Source organism: Pleurodeles waltl, chromosome 11, assembly GCF_031143425.1.
Source record: "Pleurodeles waltl isolate 20211129_DDA chromosome 11, aPleWal1.hap1.20221129, whole genome shotgun sequence".
NCBI classification, from domain to species: domain Eukaryota; kingdom Metazoa; phylum Chordata; class Amphibia; order Caudata; family Salamandridae; genus Pleurodeles; species Pleurodeles waltl.
The window spans coordinates 963,785,794-963,812,458 of record NC_090450.1 but is presented as its reverse complement, the minus strand read 5'-3'; positions in this window follow the sequence as shown (position 1 = coordinate 963,812,458).

Here is a 26,665-nt window from a genome sequence, read left to right as displayed (position 1 = left end):
GCCACCCCAGAAGAGGCCCACAGTGATGATAGCAACTCTGCTCGCCTTGATCTAGATAACCACCCTGACCCATCAGGGATCTCTGGATAGTCAGTTAACCGGGCATAGTCCCATACCACCACAGAGCCTCCCCCTGAGGAAACACCAGCACAGCACCCACCCAGCGTGCCCATACCTCTGTCCCCAGGACACGTCAATCAGCAGTGTGTCCACCACTACAGGGACCCCAGGCCACCCCACAAACACAGGACAATCAGGGACCTGGGGTCAGTGGCAGTAGGCACACGGTTCAGGGGACAGAGGTACAGAACAACATGGAAGCTGGGGGGACTGCTGTGCAACAGGGGGAGGACAGGCCCAGGGAACCGACTCTCCAGGAGGCACTCACCAACATCCAGGGAGCATAACACCATTCCCAGGACAATGGGCCAGTTACTGGACAAGATGCAGGAGAACCAGCGGCTACAGGAGGGAGAGTACCAGGGGATCAGGGAGGACCTGAAGGACATCAACACCACCCTGGTCACCATTGCAGGGGTGCTGGCAGACATGGCCAACACCATGAGAGAGGCAATGGCACCCCCACAGGCCCCTGAAACTAGCCACACCGATGAACAGCCCTCCACCTCTGTTGCCGCTAGTGGACAGGAGGCCCGCCACAGGACCAACAGGCCACCAGCACCCCTCCCCCTGCAGAAGGAGAACCACCCCGTAAATGTTCCCTGAGCTCCAGGCAGAATCCAGGGACCCCTTCCAGAAAATAAGACTCTCCTTATTATCACCCTTGTGTCCCACTCCGTCACCCTGTCCACCTTGATCTGCCATTGCTCTCCATCCTATGCCCCATTGGACAATGCACCTGTGATACAAATAGACTGGACTCTATCCTGGACTTTCCTTCACCATCACCAAAGCCCATTGCACATCCCCATTTACTTCTTAACACTTAAATTGAAAATATACAAGTATGTAAAATGATTTAAGTATGCATTTGTTTAAACAAGGTTTAAACATTGCTATTAAACTGTACAATAATGTATACAGAGGAATGACCTGTAGTTGGCTGCAGTCAACACACCAGGAGCCAGAGTGGGACACAGATATCTGAAAATAGAGATGCCAAAGGGTACAGTGAGTGGCCATAGAAGTGTTAAAATCAGCCTGCCAATGACAATTTCAATCACAAAACTGTCAATGAAATTTTAGGTTACACTGTCTTACTTGTGTGCCATTGGAAGTACTGATGTATGATTGCACTTCTGTTGTCCTCATCCTTATCCTCTTCCTCCTCTTCTTCACTGTCCACAGGGTCCACTGCTTCCACACATCCATCTCCAGCCTCATCCTCCTGCTGAAAAGGCACCTGGCGACGTAAGGCAAGGTTATGCAACACACAGCATACCATGATGATCTGGCAGACCTTTTTCGGGGAGTAGCACAGGGAACCACCTCTTAGATGGAGGCAACGAAACCTGGCCTTCAGGAAGTCAAATGTCCTCTTTATAATTCTTCTTTTTCGCCCATGTGCCTCATTGTAATGTTCCTCTGCCCTTGTCCTGGCATTCCTCACAGGGGTCAGTAGCCATGAGAGGTTGGGGTAACCCGAGTCACCTGCAAATATCGAGGGACAACTGTTAGACACACATTAACCCTTACTGCCCACACCATACCCATACACCAACATCCCCTGGGTGGGAACCATGGCTCACCTAATAGCCACACCCTGTGCCCCTGGAGCTGAGGCATCACATATGGGATGCTGCTATTCCTCAGGATCAAGGCATCATGCACAGACCCAGGATATTTAGCATTGACATGGGAGATGTACTGGTCCGCTAGGCACACTATCTGCACATTCATTGAGTGAAAGCTCTTTCGATTTCTGAACACCTGTTCATTTTTCTGGTGGGGGGGGTACGAAAGCAATATGTGTACCATAAATTGCCCTCATGGTGTTGGGGATATGTCCCATTGCATTGAAATCAGCTTTCTCTGTGGCCAAATCCCCCACCTGGGGGAACACGATCTAACTGCACATGTTTATTCGGGGCAGCCAACACTCTGGTCAACACTATTGAGAACATTGGCTGAGGCATTCCTGCTGCCAAGCCCGCTGTCACTTGGAAGGAGCCAGTTGCCAGGAAATGGAGCACAGATAGGACTTGCACAAGAGGGGAAATCCCAGTGGGGTGACGGATAGCAGATTTCAGGTCAGGCTCCCATTGGGCACACAGCTCTGTGATTGTGGCCCTGTCCAGTCTACAGATGAGGATGATGTGCCTGTCCTCCATTGTTGTCAAGTCCACCAGGGGTCTGTACATGGGGGGATGTCCCCATCTCCTATTCATGCGCAGCGAGCATACTGGTCAGTATCTCATTATTCCAACAACTACACTTCATTGCATGTTGTGATTTTAACTGTATTTTGTTGGAGGGATCCAAATGGTGCTTATGTGTACTGTGACACAGTTAGGAGCCATGACCTGCCCCCCCCCTCCTCAAAATGGAGTCCGCATGTCCTGTATGGAGGGACATGTGAAAATGATGTAATTCTGCCGACGTTGTGCATCGTTGCAGGAGGCGGTCGAGAACCGCCGTAAAACTCCTCATCGGTTATTATTGGCCCCTATGGGGTACAGTAACCAATGGTGATGTACGCCGGCGGTGACGGTACGCACCACCTTGGACGTGACTGCCATTTTCTATCTGTTCACTCACTTGCTACCTGACCTTCAACAGGAGAGGACCTACACTGCATGTCCTGCTGTGACCTGTGTCTGGAACCGACCATGGCTCGTGTCACTGGGGAAAGGGCTCCTGCCGTCACCTCAGTGGAGTTGGAGAGACTGGTGGATGGGGTCCTACCCCAGTACCGAATGCTGTATGGGCCTCCAGACCAACAGGTGAGTACACTGTAAGCACGATGCATGGGGCATGAAAGCATAGAGTGCTGTGTGTGAAGGCCTAGTGTAGTGGGGGGTTGGTGGATGGGCCCTGGGCAGCGTGCAGCATGTATGCTGGGCCATGTCTGTGCGTAATGAGATGGGAAGAGCCATGGTGGGCCATGAGTGTAACATGCAGAACAGTCTGACTGATACTTTTGCCTATGCGTATTTCTCTGCAGGTCAGCGCCCATCAGAAAAAGAGTATATGGTGAGCCATCGCCAAGGAATTGCGGACCCTGGGGCTCTACGGCAGGCGGAGCACCCACTGTCGGAAACGGTGGGAGGACCTGAGACACTGGGCACAGAAGATGGCGGAGGCCCAGCTGGCGATGGCCTCCCAGCGAGAAAGGGGTGCCCGTTGAGCCCTGACCCCCCTGATGGCCCGCATACTGGCAGTGGCCTATCCGGAGCTGGATGGGCGCTTGGGGGCATCACAGCAGCCACAAGGGGGTGAGTACAGTGCTCCAATACACTACAGGCACCTGGTGGGGTGGGTTCTGGGGTGGGGGATGTGGGCCTGTGGGTGCCCCTAGGCCAGCCGGACACTGCAGGGTAGGTCCCATGTTGGGCAGGGTCTGATGTAAACTTCCTCCAACCTAGCCACTAGGCATCCACTACTGGGCAGGGGTGTGTGGGTCTCAGGCATGCTGCAATTGGTGTTAGGTGTCCCTGTCCATAGGCTGGTGACTAGCATTGTGGCTGGTAGTGCATTGCCTAGTGCGTAGGACTATTCCCTGTGTGTGTGTGTCATGTACGCCAAATGTGGTGTTGTTGCCGCCATTGACCAAGTGTATCCTTTGTCTCTTCCCCGCCTTTTTGTTTTGTCATCCTGTCCTTCTGTGCATTATCATCATCTGGCGGAGGAGCAGAGGCACCGGTGATGGAGGGAGCTGCATCCCACAGGACCCAGGATGCCAAATCCAACGAAGGTAAGAGCACCAGTGGGATGGAGGGGGAGGGGAGCACCACGGCAGAGCCTGGAGGGGACAGCTCCTTGGTGGTGGCAGACACCTCTGTGCCCTCCCCAACTACAGGTACAGCTGCCACCCCCGTACAAGCACTGCCCTCCCAGCAGCACCTCAGCGAGTTACCCTTGCCCGCTCACCCAGGACGGTGGGCATCTCGTTCGCCCCAGGCACCTCAGGCCCTGCCCCAGTTAGCCCTGCTGCCCTGAGCGAGGAGGCTATTGACCTCCTTCGATCCATCTCTGTTGGGCAGTCAACCATTGTGAATGCCATACAGGGGCTGGTAGCCCAAATGCAACAGACAAATGCATTCCTGGAGGGAATTCACACTGGCATGGCGGCCCAACATAGATCAATCCAGGCTCTGGCCTCCTCTCTGATAGCAGCCATTGTCTCTGTTTCTAGCCTCCCCCCTCCAACTTCCTCTACCCAATCCCATTCCCCTCAACCCCAACCTATCCAAAGCACACAGGGAGACCAGCATGCACACAAGACAACACACAAGAGTATCTCAGGCAAACACAAGCACCACACATCATCCCACAGGCACTCACACAGACACCATCCAGAATCAGACATACCAACATCCACTACCTCCACTGTGGCCCCATCCTCTTTGTCGTCCACCTCCCTCCCAGTAACGTCTCCACTCCCAACTTCATGCACTACATCCACATCCACTACCACCATCACCAGCACACCCATCAGGACACACCCCTCACTGGCAGTCACCACCTCAACTTCCATGCACACGTCCCCTGTGTCCTCTCCCACTGTGTCTGTGCCTCCTCCTCCCAAAGTACACAAACGCAAGCACTTAGACACCAAACAGCCAACCACCTCACAACAGCAACCAGCCCATGAACCTGCACCCAAACACAGCAGAATGACACCTACTAAAACCACTTCCTCTTGATCCACTCCCAAACCTTCACCCTCTTCCCGCCCCAATGTCCCTAAGAAGCTTTTCCTCTCCACCATTGACCTCTTCCCTACCACTCCCCACCCCGTCCTTCACGTCGGGCTAGAGTGGTCAGAACCCAGACAAGCACGTCAGCCACCCAGTCCACGGCCACTGTAGTGACAACAGATACTCTAGGTGGGAGAGGATACCGGGCACGAGGCAGCAACACTGAAATGGTGCCTGCACCAGCTGCCTTGAGGAAGGGCAAGGAGGCACCACCAGCTGCCCAGAGGAAAGGCAATGAGGCACCTTAAGCTGCCCCGAGAAAGGGCAAGGAGGCACCGCCAGCTGCCTCGAGGAAGGGCAAGGATGCACCACCAGCTGCCTCAAGGAAGGGCAAGGAGGCACCACCAGCTGCTACGGGGAGAGGCAAGAGATCTGCACCTGCAGGCAGGAAGGACAAGAGGCCTGGTGCTGGGACTCATTCAGAGCCCCCACCACCAACCATGTTGGTTTAGCCATCCGAGGCTGCAAGGAAAGGGCTGGAGCCTTCCCCCATCACTGCCAGCACCGCCACCAGCACCACTGACAGCACCGCTACCAGTACCGCTGCCAGCACCACTGTCAGCACTACCAGCAGCCCCAGTGGGCAGCCGTCCGAGGCTGCAGAGGAAGGGCTGGAACCTCCCCCACCACCACGAGCACCGCCAGCAGTCTCAGTGGGCAGTCGTCCGAGGATGCAGGAGAAGGGCTGGAGCCTCCCCCCCACCACCAACCCCAGTGGGCAGCCATCCGAGGCTGCAGAAGAAGGACTGGAGCCTCCCCTCACCACTGCCAGCACCGCCACCAGCACCACCACTGCCACCAGTGAGTAGCTGTCACTGCTGGCGGACAATGTGAGGTCCTGCCTCCAAGTGCTGTTGTGCGGCCTGGCCCCAGCAAATCCTGTGGATGTGACACCCGGGTTAGAGACTGTACCCTTGCACTCCATAAGATATGCATCACTGGACACAAAGCCCCCTCCTGAGCCAGTGGAAGAAGCCATCTACTCACCCAATCCATCCCAGGATGAAGCTCACTGGGCACAATACCCCCTCCAGAACCAGTAGAATAAGAGATCCACTCACCCCATTCTTACCAGGATGAAGAACACTGGGCACAATGCCCCATCCAGAACCACTGGAAGAAGCCATCCACTCACCCCATCCTTCCCAGGATAAAAAACACTGGGCACAATTCCCACTCCAGAACCAGTGGAAGTAGACACCCACTTGAGAGACTGTGGCCCTGCACTCCCCAGGACCAAGCAGTGGGCAGACCACCCACTTGAGAGACTGTGGCCTTCTCCCCCCAGGACCAAGCAGTGGGCTGACCACCCACTTGAGAGACAGTGGCTTTGCACTCCCCAGGACCAAGCAGTGGGCAGACCACCACTTGAGAGACTGTGGCCTTCACTCCCCAGGACCAAGCAGTGGGAAAACCACCCACTTGAGAGATTGTGGCTTTGCACTCCCCAGGACCTAGCAGTGGGGAGACCACCCACTTGAGAAACTGTGGCCTTCACTCCCCGGGACCAAGCAGTGGGCAGACCACCCACTTGAGAGACTGTGGCCTTGCACTCCCCAGGACCAAGAAGTGTGCAGATCACCCACTTGAGAGACTGTGGCTTTCCACTCCCCAGGACAGTGCACAGGGCATGTAGCCCCATCCAGAACCAGCGGCGTTGTACCATCTTCCGGCTGAGGTGCACCTCCATTCCCCGTCCCCCTGAGGTGCCTGTCTGTTTTCAACCTGATGCCCCTGCAGTGTTCTCTCCATGTTGTTGCAGGAGTGAGGTGGGGCCTTGGCCTATGTGTTGTGGCCCTGTGGCCCACGGACATTGAGGACTGGGCAGTGTCCCTACATTTGTACATATGTATATATATGTTTGGTTTTTGCTGCACTTATTCATAGTATTTTTATGTATAGCACTCACTTTCTTCAAATCATTTTGTCCTTGCATTATCACTGTGGGGTACGGGGTGAGTATGTACTGTTGCTGCATCTGCTTGTGTGTATGGGGGTGGGGCTGTGTGTGTTGTGTGTGTGTGTGTGACTCTTTTTCCTTCCTCCCTTCCCTGTGTGCTAGTCGGCAGTACTCACCGTGGTCTTCTTCGCCGGCGTTGATGTTCATAGTAAAGAATAAGATAGATGAGCATGGGGAAGACATGCAACTCGGGCTCCATGGCAGCGTGGTTCTTCCTTGAGTCTCCAGAGGTGAGTCGTTTCCCTTCTGTGCAGTGCTTCCGCCAGGCTTTTGATGTCGTTGGTACTGCACCGGAAAAGGTGGCAGATAGGCCGGTCATAATTAAATGGGCAGCAGATTGTCTTCTGCCTGGTTGTTGGCGGTTACCGCCGTGGTGCTTGTTGCTTCTGCCCTGGCGGTCGGTGTGTTAAAGTGTCTGTCTCTCTGAGCGGTTTCTGCCGTGGTCATAGTTCCATTTTTTTTAGCGCCTGCCTGTTGGTGGTATTACCACTGCTTTATCACCGACGGCCAGGGTTGTAATGAGGGCCTTAGTTTGTTGCCATACGACACTTTGCCAAGGCCAGATCTGGGCTGATTGATCAGTGGGACTTTACACATTGCAACCAACATCCTCAACTGACTCAAACAGATACATACACAGCTCATGCTGTAATGCCAATACATGTACTGTGTCATGTACCATTCAGATATATCATTGTTTGTCTGTAAAGGTCACTTGCATGGACATTTGAATGCAAAACAAGGACGATCTAGGGTTTATCACAAAACACAAGGGTCATTTGAAATGCATAGAGTACAGGGCTCTCCACTCCACAACCTATACATCCTATGTATGGAGCACAGATTAAGACAGCAGGCCCTCAAATAACTCACTTTGATTCCGGGGCACATTGTAGCCTGTGAGGAACGAAACGGTGATGTTGAACAGAGTCAAACATACTGATGAGGTAGTTAACTGCTCCTCTGCTGAGCCATGGAGATGGCCATACAGAGGAAGAACCTCTTCCACTAGCCTCTCCAGAGGAGCTGGAGAGAAGGCAGGGGCCTTTTCACCTGCTTGGCTTGGCATGATTGCTCACAGAGGCAGCACACATCAGCTGACGTGGTGGAGGTGTTGATGGCAGCAGTGTCAGGAAGCAAATTAATTTTCCAAAATGTGGCATACATGTATGTCATGTATGCTGTCATCATCATTGACGGACACAGCCATTGGGCTACGACCATCACAGTCAACGTTAGCCTATGGCTGAGACTGCCATGGTTGAAACCTCCCACCGCCTGGTTGACCTTTGCTGGCAGGGAGAGGTTCCTAAAGTCCAATGAACGAGGTCAGTCATCTGCCATTTTGGTGGTTGAAACTACAGTTTTGTAGACTGTAAAATGCATATCAACATGTATAACAGCTGTAACATCTAAAAATAAATCAACATCCCTTGATATGTAGATTCTCCTATACAATCATCAGTGTAGTACGTTGCTGGTCACACATGCCATTTTACCACTGTGCACTGTAACCCCCTGGTGACGTCATTTCTGGCAATCAAAACATACCTTGCGATATCAAGGGACACAAGAGGGGCAGGTGGATATGTCATGTGCACATATATGTTGTAGACACATGTCTAAACACCCATTGGGATCATAGCTGGAGCTTGAGTAGGAGATTGTTCTGATGTGTAATGTGTGTAATGTATTTTCGGTCCGTAATGTTTTGCCACATGACTTTGTTGTCACTCATCAGATATGCTGGTCTGGACACAGTGACTAAGGCTCCAAATCATGTGATTCCACAATTACACTGGGAGAGGGAGGTGGTGACAACCTCCAGTCTACTGGCCATTTCCTGACCTTCAGACCATGGAAGAATGTGAGGTGATAAAACGGTTTGGTCTGAATAGGCAAACAATCCAGGTTTTATTTTGTGAGTTACAGCGAGATCTCATGCCTGAGAACATTAATCCGACATGTATACTGTGAGACTCATGGCAGTAATATACTTCCTGGTCCTTTCAATATACAGTGGCTGTATGTGGTGGTATATCACAACCTGCTATCAGCAATGATGAAACATTAACAGCTATATCAGGTTCCCCAGACCTGATGATTTAACCAAAGTGAAGTTTGACTTTTATGGATTTGGTCACCTCCCACATGTGGTGGGAACCACTGATGGCACACATATTACAATAGTTCCACCACATGCAAGTGAACAAGTCTTATCGCAACAGGAATAACTTCCATTCTATCAAAGTGCAGTTGTCTGCTTGTAAGATTTGTATATTTCAAATGTTTGTATCTGGTTCCCAGGTTCAGCCCATTATTCCTTTGTAATGCAGAAGAGCACCATACCCCAGCTTAAATCACGAATGCAACCTGAGAGGGTCTTGCTTGTTGGTAAGTAACATCTGTCCTATTTTTGTGTGTGCAATGTCAGGTGATCTAATCAAGAAGTGTGTGACTCATTGTAACACTTATGTCTCAATACAAAACAGGAGACTCAGCATATACCAACCTTCCTTGGTTATTAACAGCACTGATAAATCCAACTTCGCCATGGGAAGTCCGCTTCACTGAAGCCTATGGAAGAATACGGTGGCCAGTGGAGCGAGCTTTAGAGCTCCTGAAAGCCAGATTTTGCTGTCTGGACAAGACTAGGGGAGCCCTCCTCCACTCACCCTGGAAGGTGTGTCAGATCATCCTGGCCTGCTGCAAACTCCATAACGTCAGATTGCACAGAAACATCACTTACATTGCAGACGACGGAGAGGTTGAGGTGCCACTGGGTGAGAATCTGTAGAGGCAGGGGTGTCTGATGCTCGTTGGTCTTCTGGCAGGGACTCCCTTCCTGTGGCTGCCACAGATGTACTTGGGGTTGATGTGGTTGGGACACAGGAATGGGTGGATAGTGGCTGATAAGCACTGCTCAGGGTTGTGTGGATGTGCCTAAGTACCCCTGTTAGGGTGCCCATGTGTGCATTATGGCCATGCATTTGTTGGATCTAGTCCCTCTGCAGCTGCTTCATTTCCAGGAGTTCAGTCAGCACCTGGCGCATCGCGCCTTGGGACTCATGATAGATCCCATGACTTGGCGGATGGTATCCTGGTCAGAAGTGGGCCTAAAGAGCTCACTCTGCTGTCTCACAGCATTTCTTCCACGGACCCAAACCCCATAAGCCTGTGCCTTTGGTACAAGTTGCCCTCTCCAACTGGGTCCTGGACCCTCAGTGTCTGGATTTGGATGCAGGACTGGGTGGGGCACAAGATGGTAGTAACTGTGCTAGGTACACGGGGGCATGTTGTTGGCTGTGATGATGCAACTGGTGTGGGAGGAGCCGTTGTGGGCACAGTGAGACTCACTTTAGCCGTCTGACCAGGCTGCCCAGAAAGGCCAGGACTGTCATCCATGTCAAGGTGTCCAGGAGTGTCGTCATCACTGAGGGCTTCATCCAGGAGAGGGTTGGGTGTCCGGTCAGTGGACAATGTCTGGGCAGGTGTTGTGTTAGCTCAACCTGTTGGAAAATAAAGTACATTGTAATTGGTTGAAATGTGTGCTCTATGTCCAAAGGTTTTGTGTCACTTTAAGTAGAGAGCTTGGACAATCTTAAGTGGTAGATTAGCTTATTGTGCTATGTTATCATGGTATTGAAGTTGTTGACCTGACATGTGTGAAGCCTGCAGTAGCTATTAGACTCAACCAGCTAATTAGATGTGCTGATAAGTTGCACTTTACAAACACTTGAGCCAACACATTGGAGAGGTATGTGTATTTGACCAATCATACTCCAAGTTCTGTGAAATACAGGTGAGCACACAACTCTGTAGTATATATTGCTGTAACCATCATATGAGCAGTGCTGAGTTAATGTGTCAGCTTCAACTACCAATCTGATGAAGCAGATTTATACCTTGATGTACAAACTTGGTAAGGTGTCATTCCTGTCCTCAATAATTTTATTTTGAGAATCCAGGACCAAGAGCAAGCTAGGTAGACAGACATGTCTCTGAGTTGAGCATGATATGTAGATTACTCACTCCCACATGAGTGAACATCATTTGAGAGATGGCACACAGGTGTATTTGGTCAATTGCAGTATGACGTGTCGGTCTAAGTTACAGAAACAGGGCCTTCTGGTAGTTGTAGGCATGTTACATGCTGGCTCACAACACTACACAGATGCTACTCTCCCAGGGGTGAGTACATTATTTGAAGGGTGGCACACAGGTATATTTGGACAAGTGCAATATGGCCTGTGGGTTTATGTTACAGAAACAGGGCCTCCTGGTAGTTGCAGGCATATTACTTGCTGGCTCAAAACACTACACAAATGCTAAACTCCCAGCGGTGGGTACATCATTTGAAAGATGGCACACAGGTGTATTTGGTCAAGTGCAAAATGCTCTGTTGGGTTGTGTTACAGAAACAGGGCCTCCTGGAAGTTGTAGGCATGTCAGATCCTGGCTCACAACACTAGACAAATGCAAAACTCCCAGAGGAGGGTACATCATTTGTGAGATGGCACACAGGTGTATATAGTCAAGTGTAAAATGGCCTGCTGGCTTGAGGTATAGAAACAGGGTCTCATAGCAGTTGTAGGCATATCACTTGCTGGCTCCCAGCACTACACAAATTATAAATTCCCAGTGATGGGTAGATCATTTGAAAAAGGAAAAAAAATAATTAAAATATATATATATATATATATATATATATATATATATATATATATATATATATATATATATATATATATATATATATATATATATATATAAATAAGTAAATATACCCCCCACACACACACATTACAGGTGTACAGCATATTAAACGTAAGCATATTGCAAAATAATTGTACTCAATTGCAGTATGGTCTATTGGTTTGTGTTACAGAAAAAGGGACTCCTGTTAGTTGTAGGCATGTCACTCTCTCAACTTCCCAACACTTGACACAGTTCAGCAAGGTGGGGACATACATTTACATGTTGACACATACCATGGGTCCTGGGAGGATCTTTTGATGCTGAAACATTGCAGGCCTCATTCCAATATATGGCATGCAATGGGGATTGAGGCATGTGATGTTCTGTAGGACAATACACAGTGACAAGCTTACATCTCCGGGACTCTGGGTGGTGCATGTTGGGAAAGTAGCTGAACAACCCAGTGGGTAAAGGTGAAATATGAGCATACAGGACAATGAGGATTTGTGACAGTTTTTGTGCTTTGACTTACCAGACTCCGCCCCCCCCAGCTATTTATGTCAAACCCTCAGGATGCAGGATAGCCTGGACATTCTCCCCCAAGGGAAAGAGTTGTAAGAGGGCACTGGGAGGACCATCGCCAGTCTTTTCGGGCTACAGGTGTTTGTCTGGAGGCCAGGGAATGCATCTTCCCCCTCAGGTTGTTCCACCTCTTCCATATTTCCTCCTTTGTGTGCAGGTGGTCCCTACAGCATTCACTCTACCCCCAATCCTTTGCACATTCCATTTTTGTATTGAGAGGTATGTGGTGGACCTAATCTCCAAACAATTGTGGCACTACCCTTATGATTTGATCCACCATGACTCTCAACTCATCTTCTGAAAAACGGGGATTTTTGCAACACGACACGGATGTTAAAGTGGGTCACAGGGACTTACTTAACAGGGAAAGTAAAATAGGGAGTAAATGGTAAAAAGTACATGTAAGGTGTGAACTGGGATGGTGAAAAATAAAGAGTGGCTAATCTAGCTGTGCTATATAATAATGGTTTCTTTTGTCGGTCTTGCTGTAATGCAGTGGAGTACAAATCGACCATGGTCTGGGAATTGGTGTGTTTTATAGTGTGATTTGCAAATGTGTCCACTTGGCCAATGTATGTCAGCTGTGTTGTTTTTTAATCCATCCAATGGGCACTTGTCTGCTGCGTTGGTAAATGTGTACCACCATAATCAACCACCATCAGCTAACCACTGCAAGGCAACCATCATGTAGACTGTGTTTTTGCAATGCGCTAATGGTTCCCTGCATCATGATGGCAACGGAGTGCACAGCTGCAAGGTTGCAGACCGCCGCATAGCTAGCAGGGCACCATTTGTCTTGGAGGCCAGCGGTTCAGCCTGTATACATCATAATACTGAGGTCTGGAGACTACTGGCACAGAGGTCTTCTTGGGACCGCCAATACAGCAGTCGGACGGTCCAACAACCAAACTTATAATCAGGTCCTAGGTGACTTTGGGAAAAGAGTTTGATTCCAGGGAGATCAAATTTACTATTCCCATTCCACAATAAACAACACTGGGGTAATTTCTGGACTCGGAACAAGTCAGATTCACTGTTCTGACGCTAAACACTGACAAAAACATTAAACTCTTGAAAGGAGAGGGAATTACAATTTGTTTTCCAAATCCAAACTAATCAACAATAAACAAAAAAAAAGAAAAAATGTTCACAAATAAATATAATTGGTATATACACAACAGATTATGCTCCCCTTTGGTGGGGGCAAAATCCGATCTCATAGCTCTATAAAATGATCCTTTCTATTACTTCAGGGGATTTACGAACTCCTTAAAATAGATGGAAGAGAATGATTGAGTGGCAACTTAGTGTTAAGGAGTGGGGCAAGGCTCTTGATCATATGGCGATCATCTCCAGAAATACCCATTTTGACACACCCAACTTAATTATGTCCATTAAACGTACCTCACACTAAACTAACTGAACATCAAGATGTATACCAATAACTTATGATGCCCCAGGTGCTACCTAGTATGTGCAGACTTTGCACCTATGGTTTGGAGCTGCCCCGTCATAGCTAGTTTCTGGTCAAAGTTTTCTGAGTGACCTGGACAGTACACTGAACAGGAGGGATTTGAGCAATGTGTAGATATGCTTGCTGGGTCTGAGTGCTAGATGAAAGCTGAAAAAAGTGGATAACAATTTTTTAAGTTTGCCTTTGGTAGTACCCGCTGAGACATTGCAACGCCTTAGTGCTCCCCCCATGGTCTGTCGCGTAGAAGATGGATGGAAAAGGGACGTAGAAAAATGTGTGGAATAAATACATGACAAAATGGTGAGATCCTTTCAGGTACTTTTCAGTTTTTCTTGAAATTTCTCTCACCAAAAATTACATTAAAAAGCAGGGATTCCAGCAATGTAAGTTAAAAATATGGTAACTGATGTTTCAGTTATTTTGCTGAAATCAAGTATGCAAACAGTGAGCTTGCTGTGTTTTTTTTCATTCTCAAGACATAGGGGCTCATTTAGATCTTGGTGGGACTATGGTCATCCCGCCATGGAGATAGTTCCAAGTACTCTGTCACACTGATGATGTTCAGACCACCGTATTTAGATGTATTGCAGCTGAATCTTCGATCACCAATGTGGGGGATTCCTATGCTGGCTAACATTCCTCTGCTGCCATCATGGAAGGTGGGTTACCGCAGACGATATTTAGGTTTTAGAGTCATAATGATGTTGTACTCACAGCGTCCTGACATAGGGGGTCCGTTGAGGGAGGTGTTGAACATTGTCCCATGCCTCTGGCTATGGAATGGAAGCCAGCAGCACACATCTGAGGTACTGTGGCCACATGTGTCAACCTTCACACCACACTCCATACACATCAGGAACCTTTGCCATTCCATCACAAACACATTTTCCAGCAGGAAAAACATGCACAACCACATCACCCACTCCAGCTCCCTCTACCTCAACCTGCCAATCCATTCACAACCCACCTACCCTTACTCCACCAACCCAATTCCTAAGCTACATTGTCTTGGCCCCCTACCATACGTACTGCCACCTTTCTCAAGTAAAAGCCTTCAGATGCTTGAGATGTGCCCAATAGATGCCCCCTTCCTGAAGAGGATGTGACCCCTGGCCAATAGGCAGGACATAACTGAAGGGCAACAAAGATATCAGAAAGCGTATCAGCACAACATTATCCTTTGTCATATGGCATAAATTGCCTAAATATGGTACATTAAGAGAAGCAGTACATGAATCGATACTTGATTTCAACTTTCACAAAGTATGCTCCACATGTCTCATTCCTGTTCAATTCATTGTTTCAATCCATTGTAAGTAATGTAACAGTGAGAGACATATTCTGATGGACATCCTTTACTGGAAACACACTGATTTGTCCCTTTGCAAAGTTGAGATTTTGACATTGCTGACAATTGTGAGGTAATCTGGGATTTGGTGTAATTATTCATGTAAGCAATGGGTAATATGGATTGCTCACCTTCGAGACTGGTTATGATGGGGTAATTTTCCTGTTCAAGTGACAGCAGCAATGGCAGGACTTGTCCGGTCGGGCTCCGGTGGAAAAACAGAAGCGAAAACAGGAAAAAAGGTAGGTTTTTCCCACATTTCCTTTCCAATCTGCCAAATCAGAATGTGGAGGTTTCCTCGCCACAGTTGCCTTGGTGGGAAGGCACATCGTTATTGACTTGGTGGGAACACTGGTTTGGGTCGAGCTGCCAGCTACTGTTTCCATTGGTGGCATCGATGTGGATGTAGATTCCTGGTGGAGTCGGCGGGGCTCAGGTGGTTTTTCGTCTATGGTCCCGCTAACATCCAAATAGAGTGGGAGGATCGCCAACGCGCAGACGGGTTATCCAATGGAAAACCAATGACGAGACCAATTCCGCCAAGTCCTAAATTAGGCCTGTAGTTTGCAAACCCTTTTGACAATATATGTTTAAATAAATGTTTGTCAGATTCCCTGAAATTTTGTGAATATCCATAACATTTTAATTTTTCCCTATCATTTAAAAAATGTTCAGAAGTGATTGTCTGTGATTTCACACACTACCAATGAAATCGTACTGCTTCTTATCAATAAAGATCATCTTGAAATTGTCCTAGTGTTTTGTGACTCCCTCCAGTGGTCTCGTTACCCACCGCTTTCACAGCTTCAGCCAAGTGATTCTGAAGCATAATTATTTTATTCGGTCTGCAGCTCCGCAGAAGAATGATTTAAAAACATAAAGAAAGTGAAAATCATAACGTACGTGAAGCCAATCACAGTAAAAGAGCTGCAAAAGATGAGAGAAAGAAAGTGTATGCAGGGGTGTGTCTTCAATTGGTGTAGCAGGTGCAGTGTCACCAGGGCCATGAGCACTAAGGGCAACCTAAACCCTGTTCAGCTTTGTATTTTATAATTCAAATAACAGCTGGGTGGCCCACTTTCTTGCTTGATTTAGGACCCACAATATACTCTCTACTGAGAGTGTGAGAATGGGTTGGAAGGAAGAGTGAAATAAAGAACATATGAGAAGAAGAAAGACACTGTGAAAAGAAGGAAGGGCTAAAAGCATGAACAGATTAATGCAAGGGTGAAAGTATTAATAGATTAAATGTAAAACAACATTGCATTAATTTGTGGATGGAGGGAGGGCCGGATGGACGGGTGGGTGGGGATGTATGTATGTATGGATAAATGGATAGATGGATGGATGGATGAATGAGGGAATTGATATATAAGGACAGTGAAATAATGAATGGATAAAATGAATGGATATATGAATAGGAATAGGATGGATATGTTGGAAATGTTAGTGGAAGGATAGAAGGATGGATGAAAGAGTAATTATATAAGGGTGGATAGACAGAATGGTAAAGGAAGGATTGATGGAGGCATGAAGAGATGGATTGATAGATGGATGCATGAAAGGCTTAAATGATAGAGAGATGGATTAAAGGTGGGATGAAGGGAACTCACTTGGACTGTGAAGGGCTTTGTCGAATTGTTCACCCAATCGCATTCAAGATATGGATCAAAGTGGAGGTATTTTCATTTTCTGGCTACTCCCTTGCACTCTTTAACTCGGGGAATAGTTAGATTTTCCCATACTTTCAGTGCCATCCAAGTTCATACATTTTTATGTTTGTTTTTATAATGAAATTGATCAAATATACTGGATTTACACATTCATAACTTGTCTTATATAGCACTTCAAACTGCTCTCCTGACCAGATCACTAAAATCAGAAGTATAGAGGGCTGAGTCGGTCTTGCTGGAATTCAAGCTTGTGACGTGTAGATTGCTGCACAGTACAGCAGCCGATATTTAGCTCACTGAGCCATCCTGCAGGCTCAGGTGACAAAGTTCCAATATGTCACTCAACTCTGCATTACGTTGCCTGGCCTGTGATGGAGACAACAGGCCAGTTTACATCTACTAAGATATGGCACTGCTTCTCTCTTCTGAAACACTGGCACACAATTTGGTTGCCTTGCACCACAAACACATCTTGAAAAGGTGTGTGTGATCTCTGGTAGATGTTTTGGCGAGGAAGTGTCCACTTCCAGTTCAAAATACTATGCTTAGGCTACCTTTTCTCACCTTGTATATACGCTGTACAGCGCAGCACACATGGAAAGTGGCAAATGTTTGGAGAAAAAAAACGTTACTCCCACTGTGTGCCTGACTCAAACAGGCATTTCTTTAGAATCAAAACCCTGTCTACAATTGTTAGTAGATAAGATTTCTTGCTAAACTTCAAGGGTTATATAGCCTGCATCATGTCGTGCATCATTCAGGGCATGTCCTCTTGTATTACTTTTAGACAGCCTTCCAGTATTTTGTGCTAGAAAGTTAGTGATACTAAACTTTGTGATGGTTTGTGGCAGTGTTGATGTCTTTGCAAAATGTGGCTAAATCTTGCCCAAATTAGCATTTTATGTTTTTTTTTCCTTCTTTCTTTCTTTCTTTCTTTCTTTCTTTCTTTCTTTCTTTCTTTCTTTCTTTCTTTCTTTCTTTCTTTCTTCAAAAAACAAATGTGCTTTTATTTCTGAATATCATGGCCTGTGCCAAATATGTATAGCAAGTGATTATGGCTCTAGTTAACATCATACCTGAACTATCATCAAAGGTGTCAAAACATTTATTACCTGGTAAAAGAAGGGAACCCGAGGAATGAAAGCGAAATCAGCAAAAGTATGGCCTGATATTTAAACCAATTGTTAACACATATGTATAACTCCCATTTCAAAAACTAAAATCTCTGCAAATGCAGCTCCTAAGCCACAAATTAAGGCTCAGTGAATGCTTCTGTGCAAACAATCCATAAAATAACAAAGTGACTTAGACATGTGTTGTGAACACCATTTTGGGTTCACCAGGGTTTGTATTTGTGACCCATGACCTGCACATAGCAACCCCTTGTCTCAGAGGAGTCAGCAGCAGTGCCCAGAACAGAAATTAAAGTGTGTTGTGGTGAGCACTGTTGTATGCAGCTGCCAGAGGGAGATTGCACTTTTAGTTACTCAAAATAACTACATTCAGAAGTGCTATGAGCACTTATATATGCTTATGTATGGTTCCTACAAAATTGTACCAAAGGGTACCTTGGGCCTAACCACCCTTATTTTTGTATTTTCTTTTTGTGAATCTTGTAATTTCGCAATGCATTTTCTCCCTAATGCATACACTAAGCTTCATTCCCATCCATTATTAGGATGTCACGAGGCGCTAGATCTTATGGCATCACTCCCTGGGATTTAAGTTCGCAAGTTATATAATGTCAGTTCCTGTAGTGTCACAGAGGTTGTAGGAGGCTGGCCTGGCTTGTAGTGGGTACCAGAGGTACTTACACCTTGTGCCAGGTCCAGTCATCCCTTATTAGTGTAGAAGAGGTGTTTCTAGCAGCTTAGACTGATAGAAGGTAGCTATGGCAAAGCAGCTTCGGCTGAACTAGGAGACATGTAAAGCTCCTACTATACCACTGGTGTCATATGCACAATATCATAAGAAAACACAATACACAGAGTTACTAAAAATAAAGGTACTTTATTTTTATGACAATATGCCAAAAGTATCTGAGTGAGTACCCTCAGTATGAGGATAAGTTATATACACAAGTTATATGTACACAAACCAAAATTAGGCAAGTGATAGCAAGAAAAGTAATGCAAACAGTGTAGAATTGCAATAGATTGCAATAGGAGCACATAGGTGTAGGGGCAACACAAACCATATACTCCAAAAGTGGAATGCGAACCACGAATGGACCCGAAACCTATGTGAGCTTGTAGAGGGTCGCGGGGACTGTATGAAAACAGTGAGGGTTAGAAAAATACCCCACCCCAAGACCCTGAAAGGTAGGTGTAAAGTGCACCTACTGCCCCCAGAGAGTACAGAAGTCGTGATAGAGGGATTCTGCAGGAAGAACACACACCAGCAATGCAACAACAGTGGATTTCTGGACTTGAGTACCTGTAAGACAAGGGGACCAAGTCCAATAATCGCGACAGTGTCGAGAGTGGGCAGGAGCCCAGGAAATGCCAGCTGAGGGTGCAAGGAAGCTGCCACCGGTGGAAGAAGCTTGGAGTTTTGTAAGAAAGAAGAGGACTAGGGCCTTCTCCTTTGGAAGACGGATGTCCACGTTGTGATGAAGCTTGCAGAGGTGTTCCCACGCAGAAAGACCACAAACAAGCCTTGCTAGCTAGCTGCAAGGGTCGCGTTAGAGGTTTTTGGGTGCTGCTGTAGCCCAGGAGGGACCAGGATGTCGCCACTTGGAGGAGGAGACAGAGGGGGCACCCAGCAACTCAGAGAGCCCTCACAGAAGCAGGCATCACCCGCAGAAGTACCCTAACAGGCACTTAGAAGAAGAGTGAACCGGAGTCCACGCAAAGTCACAAAAGGGAGTCCCACGACGCTGGAGGACAACTCAGAAGGTTGTGCACTGCAGGATGGAGTGTTGGGGACCCAGGCTTGGCTGTGCACTAAGGAAATACTGGAAGAGTGCACAGGAGCTGGAGCAGCTGCAAATCACGCGGCACACAGCTTTGCAATCTAGCATGGGGAGGCAAGGACTTACCTCCACCAAACTTGGACTGAAAAGTCACTGGACTGTGGGAGTCACTTGGACAGAGTTGCTGTGTTCCAGGGACCACGCTCGTCAGGATGAGAGGGGGCCCAGAGGACCAGTGTTGCAGTCTTTTGGTGCCTGCATTAGCAGGGGGAAGATTCTGTTGACCCACGGGAGATTTCTTCGGAGCTTCTGGTGCAGGGAGAAGGCAGGCTACCCCCAGAGCATGCACCACATGGAAACAGTCGAGAAAGCCGGCAGGATGAGGCGCTACAATGTTGCTGGTAGTCGTCTTGCTACTTTGTTGTGGTTTTGTAGGTGTCCTGAGCAGTCAGCGGTCGATCCTTTGGCAGAAGGTGAAGAGGGAGATGCAGAGGAACTCTGGTGAGCTCTTGCATTCGGTATCTGAAGAATTCCCCAAAGCAGAGACCTCTAAATAGCCAGAAAAGGAGGTATGGCTACCAAGGAAGGAGGATTGGCTACCAAGAGAGGTAAGAGCCTATCAGAAGGAGCCTCTGACGTCACCTGCTGGCACTGGCCACTCAGAGCAGTCCAGTGTGCCCCCAACACCTCTGTTTCCAATATGGCAGAGGTCTGGGACACACTGGAGGAGCTCTGGGCACCTCCCCTGGGAGGTACTGGTCAGGGGAGTGGTCACTCCCCTTTCCTTTAATCAGTTTCACGCCAGAGCAGGGATGGGGGATCCCTGAACCAGTGTAGACTGGCTTATGCAGAGATGGGCACCATCTGTGCCCTTCAAAGCATTTCCAGAGGCTGGGGGAGGCTACTCCTCCCCAGCATTCACACCTATTTCCAAAGGGAAAGGGTGTAACACCCTCTCTCAGAGGAAATCCTTTGTTCTGCCTTCCTGGACCCTAGGAGAGCAGAAACCTACCTGAGGGGTTGGCAGCAGCAGCAGCTGCAGTGGAGACCCCGGAAAGGCAGTTTGGCAGTAGCCGGGTACTGTACTAGAGACCCGGGGGATCATGGAATTGTCCCCCCAATACCAGAATGGTATTGGGGGAACAATTCCATGATCTTCGACATGTTACATGGCCATGTTCGGAGTTATCATTGTGACGCTATACATAGGTAGTGACCTATGTATATTGCACGTGTGTAATGGTGTCCCCGCACTCACAAAGTCCGGGGAATTTTCCCTGAACGATGTGGGGGCACCTTGGATAGTGCCAGGGTGCCCACATACTAAGTAACTTTGCACCCAAACTTCACCAGGTGAAGGTTAGACATATAGGTGACTTATAAATTACTTAAGTGCATTGTTAAATGGCTGTGAAATAACGTGGACGTTATTTCACGCAGGCTGCAGTGGCAGGCCTGTGTAAGAATTGTCAGAGCTCCCTATGGGTGGCAGAAGAAATGCTGCAGCCCATAGGGATCTCCTGGAACCCCAATACCCTGGGTACCTCAGTACCATATACAAGGAAATTATATGGGCGTACCAGTATGCCAATGAGAATTGGTAAATTTAGTCACTAGCCTGTTAGTGACAAATTTGGAAAGCAGAGAGAGCATAACCACTGAGGTTCTGGTTAGCAGAGCCTCAGTGCGACAATTAGGCATCACACAGGGACACATACAGGGCACATACTTATGAGCACTGGGGCCCTGCCTGGCAGGGTCCCAGTGACACATAGACTAAAACAACATATATACAGTGAAATATGGGGGTAACATGCCAGGCAAGATGGTACTTTCCTACACAACCCCCCCAAATGAAGGACAATAAGACTAGCCATGACCTGATGAGTCTTCATTGTCTAAGTGGAAATATCTGGAGAGTCCATCTGCATTGGAGTGGGTACTCCCAGGTCTATGTTCCACTGTATAGTCCATTCCCTGTAGAGATATGGACCACCTCAACAATTTAGGGTTTTCAACTTTCATTTGTTTTTGCCAAAGTAGAGGTTTGTGGTCTGTCTGAACAATAAAGTGAGTGCCAAACAGGTATGGCCTCAACTTTTGCAGTGCCCAGACCACAGCAAAGGCCTCCCTCTCTATGGCAGACCAACGCTTTTATCTGATAAAAGCAACTGGTTGATCCTGGCCCTCAGAATTCAGTTGTGATAAGACTGCCCCTACCCCTAATTCAGATGCATCAGTTTGAACAATTAATTTCTTGGAGTAACATGGGTTTTTTAGGGCAGGTGCAGAGCACATGGCCTGTTTGAGCTCCTCAAAAGCTTTCTGACAGCTAGCTGTCCATAATACCTTTTTAGGCATCTTCTTACTAGTGAGATCATTAAGAGTGGCTGCTATGGAGCCATAGTTTTTAATGAATCTCCTGTAATACCCTGTGAGGCCTAAGAAGGCTCTCACCTGGGTCTGAGTTGGAGGGGGAACCCAATCCATGATTGTCTGGATTTTCCCCTGAAGTGGTGCAATCTGTTCTCCACTTACCAGGTGTCCCAGATAAACCACCTTACCTTGCCCTATCTGGCACTTTGAGGCCTTGATAGTGAGGCCTGCCTTTTGCAGGGCCTCCAAAACTTTCCAAAGTTGGACCAGGTGCTGTACTGCCATTTGATGAAGTTTGTTTGACCAATTACTTTGTGCTTCACCACTGTGCATATTAGTTGCTCAATGTTCACCAGTAGCACATTGTATGTTTTGTTCAGTTGAGCCGCCTATTGGCTTTGACATGGCATTAGCCATTACTTTCTGTATTCAGTTTAGCCGCCTATGGGCTTTGACATTGCATTAGTCATTACATTCTGTATTCTGCCTATTGGCTTTGACATGCTATTAGATATTACGTGCTGCATTCAGTTCAGCTGCCTATTGGCTTTGACATGATATTATACATTGCATTTTGTATTCAGCTTAACTGCCTATTGGCTTTGACATGATATTATACATTGCATTTTATATTCAGCTCCGCTGCCTATTGGCTTTGACATGATATTAGACATTGCATTTTGTATTCAGCTCAGCTGCCTATTGGCTTTGACATGATATTATACATTGCATTTTGTATTCAGCTCAGCTGCCTATTGGCTTTGACATGATATTATACATTGCATTTTATATTCAGCTTAGCTGCCTATGGGCTTTGACATGATATAAGACATTGCATTTTGTATTCAGCTTAGATGCTTATTGGCTTTGACATGACACTAGACATTGCATTTGATATCTAGGTTAGCTGCCTATTGCCTTTAACGTGGAGTTAGATCTTGCAGTTGAGAATCCAAGCTGTATTTTTCCAAGCTGTGTTTTTGCACCAGATGAACCAAGATGTTTTTCTCACAGTAGACTAGACCTGATAAGAGAGGGTACATGGTGTTGTTTTTCTCCGCTTGAGCTTGGGAACAGGAGTAGTCTCGGAGACCTGGCCAGTCTCCAAAAGGCTTGCTCAGTTTCCCAGGTCTGAGAGGAGGGGGCACACCTTTGTAACGAATGACACAGGCTGCAGAGATTCAGATTCGAATCTGCCGGACCTCGTGCTGGAGCTTGGCGCCAGCTGCCAGCAATCCCGTGTGGGTAGATGAATCTCTTTCTCGCGGCTGACAAGGGGTCATCAGCTTGCAGACCTAAGAAAGATGAAGCTGTAAATAGTTTCCCACACGGTGAAGTATTTGTTTTGCTTTGCATTCAATATCTTATAAATATAACCTGCTGTGTATATTGCAAACTGATATATTTTGTTTGATTAACGCGGGCTTGAAAGCTACTAATTCGCCAACATAAAAAGTGTGGTTGGGGAAGAATTAACAACAATAAAAGTCTTCTTTGAACTCAGAAGTGTATTTCTGGTGGTTTATGTTAGTGCTTTAAAACTAGATAAGAGGAAAGCACTACAATTGGTACCAGAAGTGGGGTCGATCATTAAGAGTTGATTAAGGGGTTTGACGAGTTAGTAGATTTCTAAGTGCACACTTTAAAAGTGTAATTGTTTTTGTTGTTTTGAGAATTACAGAAATTGTTTTTGTTGCTTGGAGAATCACAGAAGCACGGCAGACCATGTCTGAGAATGCATGTGTTGTTAAACTGCCCGATGGTGCTAGGAAAAACTGTGAATTGTTTTCTATTTGGAGAATTACAGAAGCACGGCAGACCATGTTTTAAAATGCATGTGTAGCTAAACTGCCTGATACTGCTTTGAGAAATAATTTCTGTTGTACATATGTAGAAAACGTGTCTTTTGGAAGTAATGATGACAGAAAGGTCTGGATACCTTTATCTGCTTACAGAGAAATGCAGAAGAAATGTAGGCAGTTGGAACATGAAAATAGGAATTTACGTGAGCAAATTAGCCAGGATACAATAATTCAAAATAATGCTGAAAGTTATAAAAATGCTGTTGTAGAAGAATCTTTCTTTTCCCATTCCAGTAATGAGGGGGTTAAGACAGCTCCGAGCTGCTTTGAGCCGTGTGAGCCAGGGTTTTTGGCAGCCACAATGCATTCCTTAACTGATAACAGGAAGGAGAGAGACCAGAATGTGATTTCCGAGTTACTGTTGCAAAATGCACAAGTAAAAGGAAAGATTTTAGAGCAAGAGCCGACTTTCATTAGCTTGTTTGATTTTTGGAAACAGAATAGCCCTCATTTGAGTGAAATCCTAACACTTTTGTATATGGTCACTGTGAAAAATTATATGCAGTTGCGCGCTTGTGATTTGGCAAATGAAATAATGCAGACTTCAGGTTTCTGCGCAGTGAAATTGAGTGCAAATACTTATGTACATGTAAATCAAGAACAAGGAAAGAAAATAGTGCCCCTAGCTAGAATCATACAATGGATCTGGTACTTGCAAGACAGGGCTAGAGTACCACAGATAAAAGAGTTACCAATGAAATTGTGTGCACCATTTGAATTCGTGTCTACTGAAGATAAAAAGCATGTTTGTTTTACTAATGATTCATTGACTGAAATGTTGTTTTCTGGCACAGTAGAAGGAATAGAGTTGTATAATGTGTGTCAGATTTTAAAGCAAGAGCTACGTGAGATGTGTCATTCTTACGCTGATTTTTGGTTCATTGCTAATGTTTTAGCTGCTTGTTTTTCCATATGGCTTGTACCTAACTGGTTCAATTACCTTGCAGATGTTAATGGGAAAAATTCAGAGAGAGAAGTGTACACCCAGAATTCTGCCTTAGTGGGGATGGCTAAGTGGGTGCCCCAGAAATGTGAACAGCTGAGAGAAAAAGCCACTTACAGGTGGGCAGAGATGAGAGAGATGCACATTCCCCCAGATTTGATAAAAACTGTGCAGCACGCACAAAAGCAATCTGTCATGCAAGCAGTCACAGAGCAGTTGGGGAGAGGAAAGTTACCAGGACAGAAATGGCAAATTGATCAGGTTTTAGGGAGAGTGATTGCGGCAGATTACCAAGGAAAAATCGAAATTATGCTGATACCTAGAAAAGAATCTGATTCATTCATACAAATTGGAGACAGAATGGCCCAAATTGGCAAAAGTGCAGTGAATGGAGGTTTGGTAAAGAATGAGTCTGCCCCAGCCCTTCTGACAGTGCAAGAAAAGGGAAGCTGTGGTGCAGCAGATAAAAACCTCAGTGCTGATGTGTGGGCTGAAGCCCCAAGTGATCCTCCAGAACCTGCAGTAAATATAACAAAGGGCCTCAAAAACGTCCTGCTGATTATAAAACAGGGAAAGAAAGAGGAAGGGTGCAGTTTAAATGAAAAATTTTATTTGCAAGAAAAGTCATACTTGTTTCTTTTGCAGATCCTACCACGTTTCGCCACTGTCCCTGAGTGTGCTGTGTGGTCCCCCTTCCGGTGTGTGCGTGTGGGGTCGGGGAAGGGACCGAACCCCCAACCTGAACCTGGCTGAGTAAAGGGCCAGCACCATGGATCCATTTTGCGCAAACTGCGCCTTCAGTTCAAGTTCAACTTGTTTGATTGCATTCTTCCACTGGAACTAAGCTGTGTGTTTTTTTTTTTTTCCCTTCTCGTATGGAACTCTGACTTTTGCTTACCTTCCAGAAAACCTTTCAGGTGGACCGTGCACCTTTACATGAGTAGAACTCATGCCACATCAAATTGCTAACACTGTTGAATTAGAGACTCATTCAGAGTACAAATTGCTCAGTCTTTTCTATGTAGATGTATCTGATGTGAAAGGTTATGAGATCAATGTGTTAATTCACTTCTATTGCTTTACAGGGATTGCTTTGATCATTCAAATCTGACTTGCTGATAATGTTTTTTTTTTGTTTGTGCTAATGTTTTTTTTTGTTTTTGTTTGAAACAAGAGATATGTGAAACAAAAATTCATTGGTCAAAGGGCGGAATGTACTGCCATTTGATGAAGTTTGTTTGACCAATGACTTTGTGTTTCACCACTGTGCATATTAGTTGCTCAATGTTCACCAGTAGCACATTGTATGTTTTGTTCAGTTGAGCCGCCTATTGGCTTTGACATGGCATTAGCCATTACTTTCTGTATTCAGTTTAGCCGCCTATGGGCTTTGACATTGCATTAGTCATTACATTCTGTATTCTGCCTATTGGCTTTGACATGCTATTAGATATTACGTGCTGCATTCAGTTCAGCTGCCTATTGGCTTTGACATGATATTATACATTGCATTTTGTATACAGCTTAACTGCCTATTGGCTTTGACATGATATTATACATTGCATTTTGTATACAGCTTAACTGCCTATTGGCTTTGACATGATATTATACATTGCATTTTATATTCAGCTCCGCTGCCTATTGGGTTTGACATGATATTAGACATTGCATTTTGTATTCAGCTTAACTGCCTATTGGCTTTGACATGATATTATACATTGCATTTTATATTCAGCTCCGCTGCCTATTGGCTTTGACATGATATTAGACATTGCATTTTGTATTCAGCTCAGCTGCCTATTGGCTTTGACATGATATTATACATTGCATTTTGTATTCAGCTCAGCTGCCTATTGGCTTTGACATGATATTATACATTGCATTTTATATTCAGCTTAGCTGCCTATGGGCTTTGACATGATATAAGACATTGCATTTTGTATTCAGCTTAGATG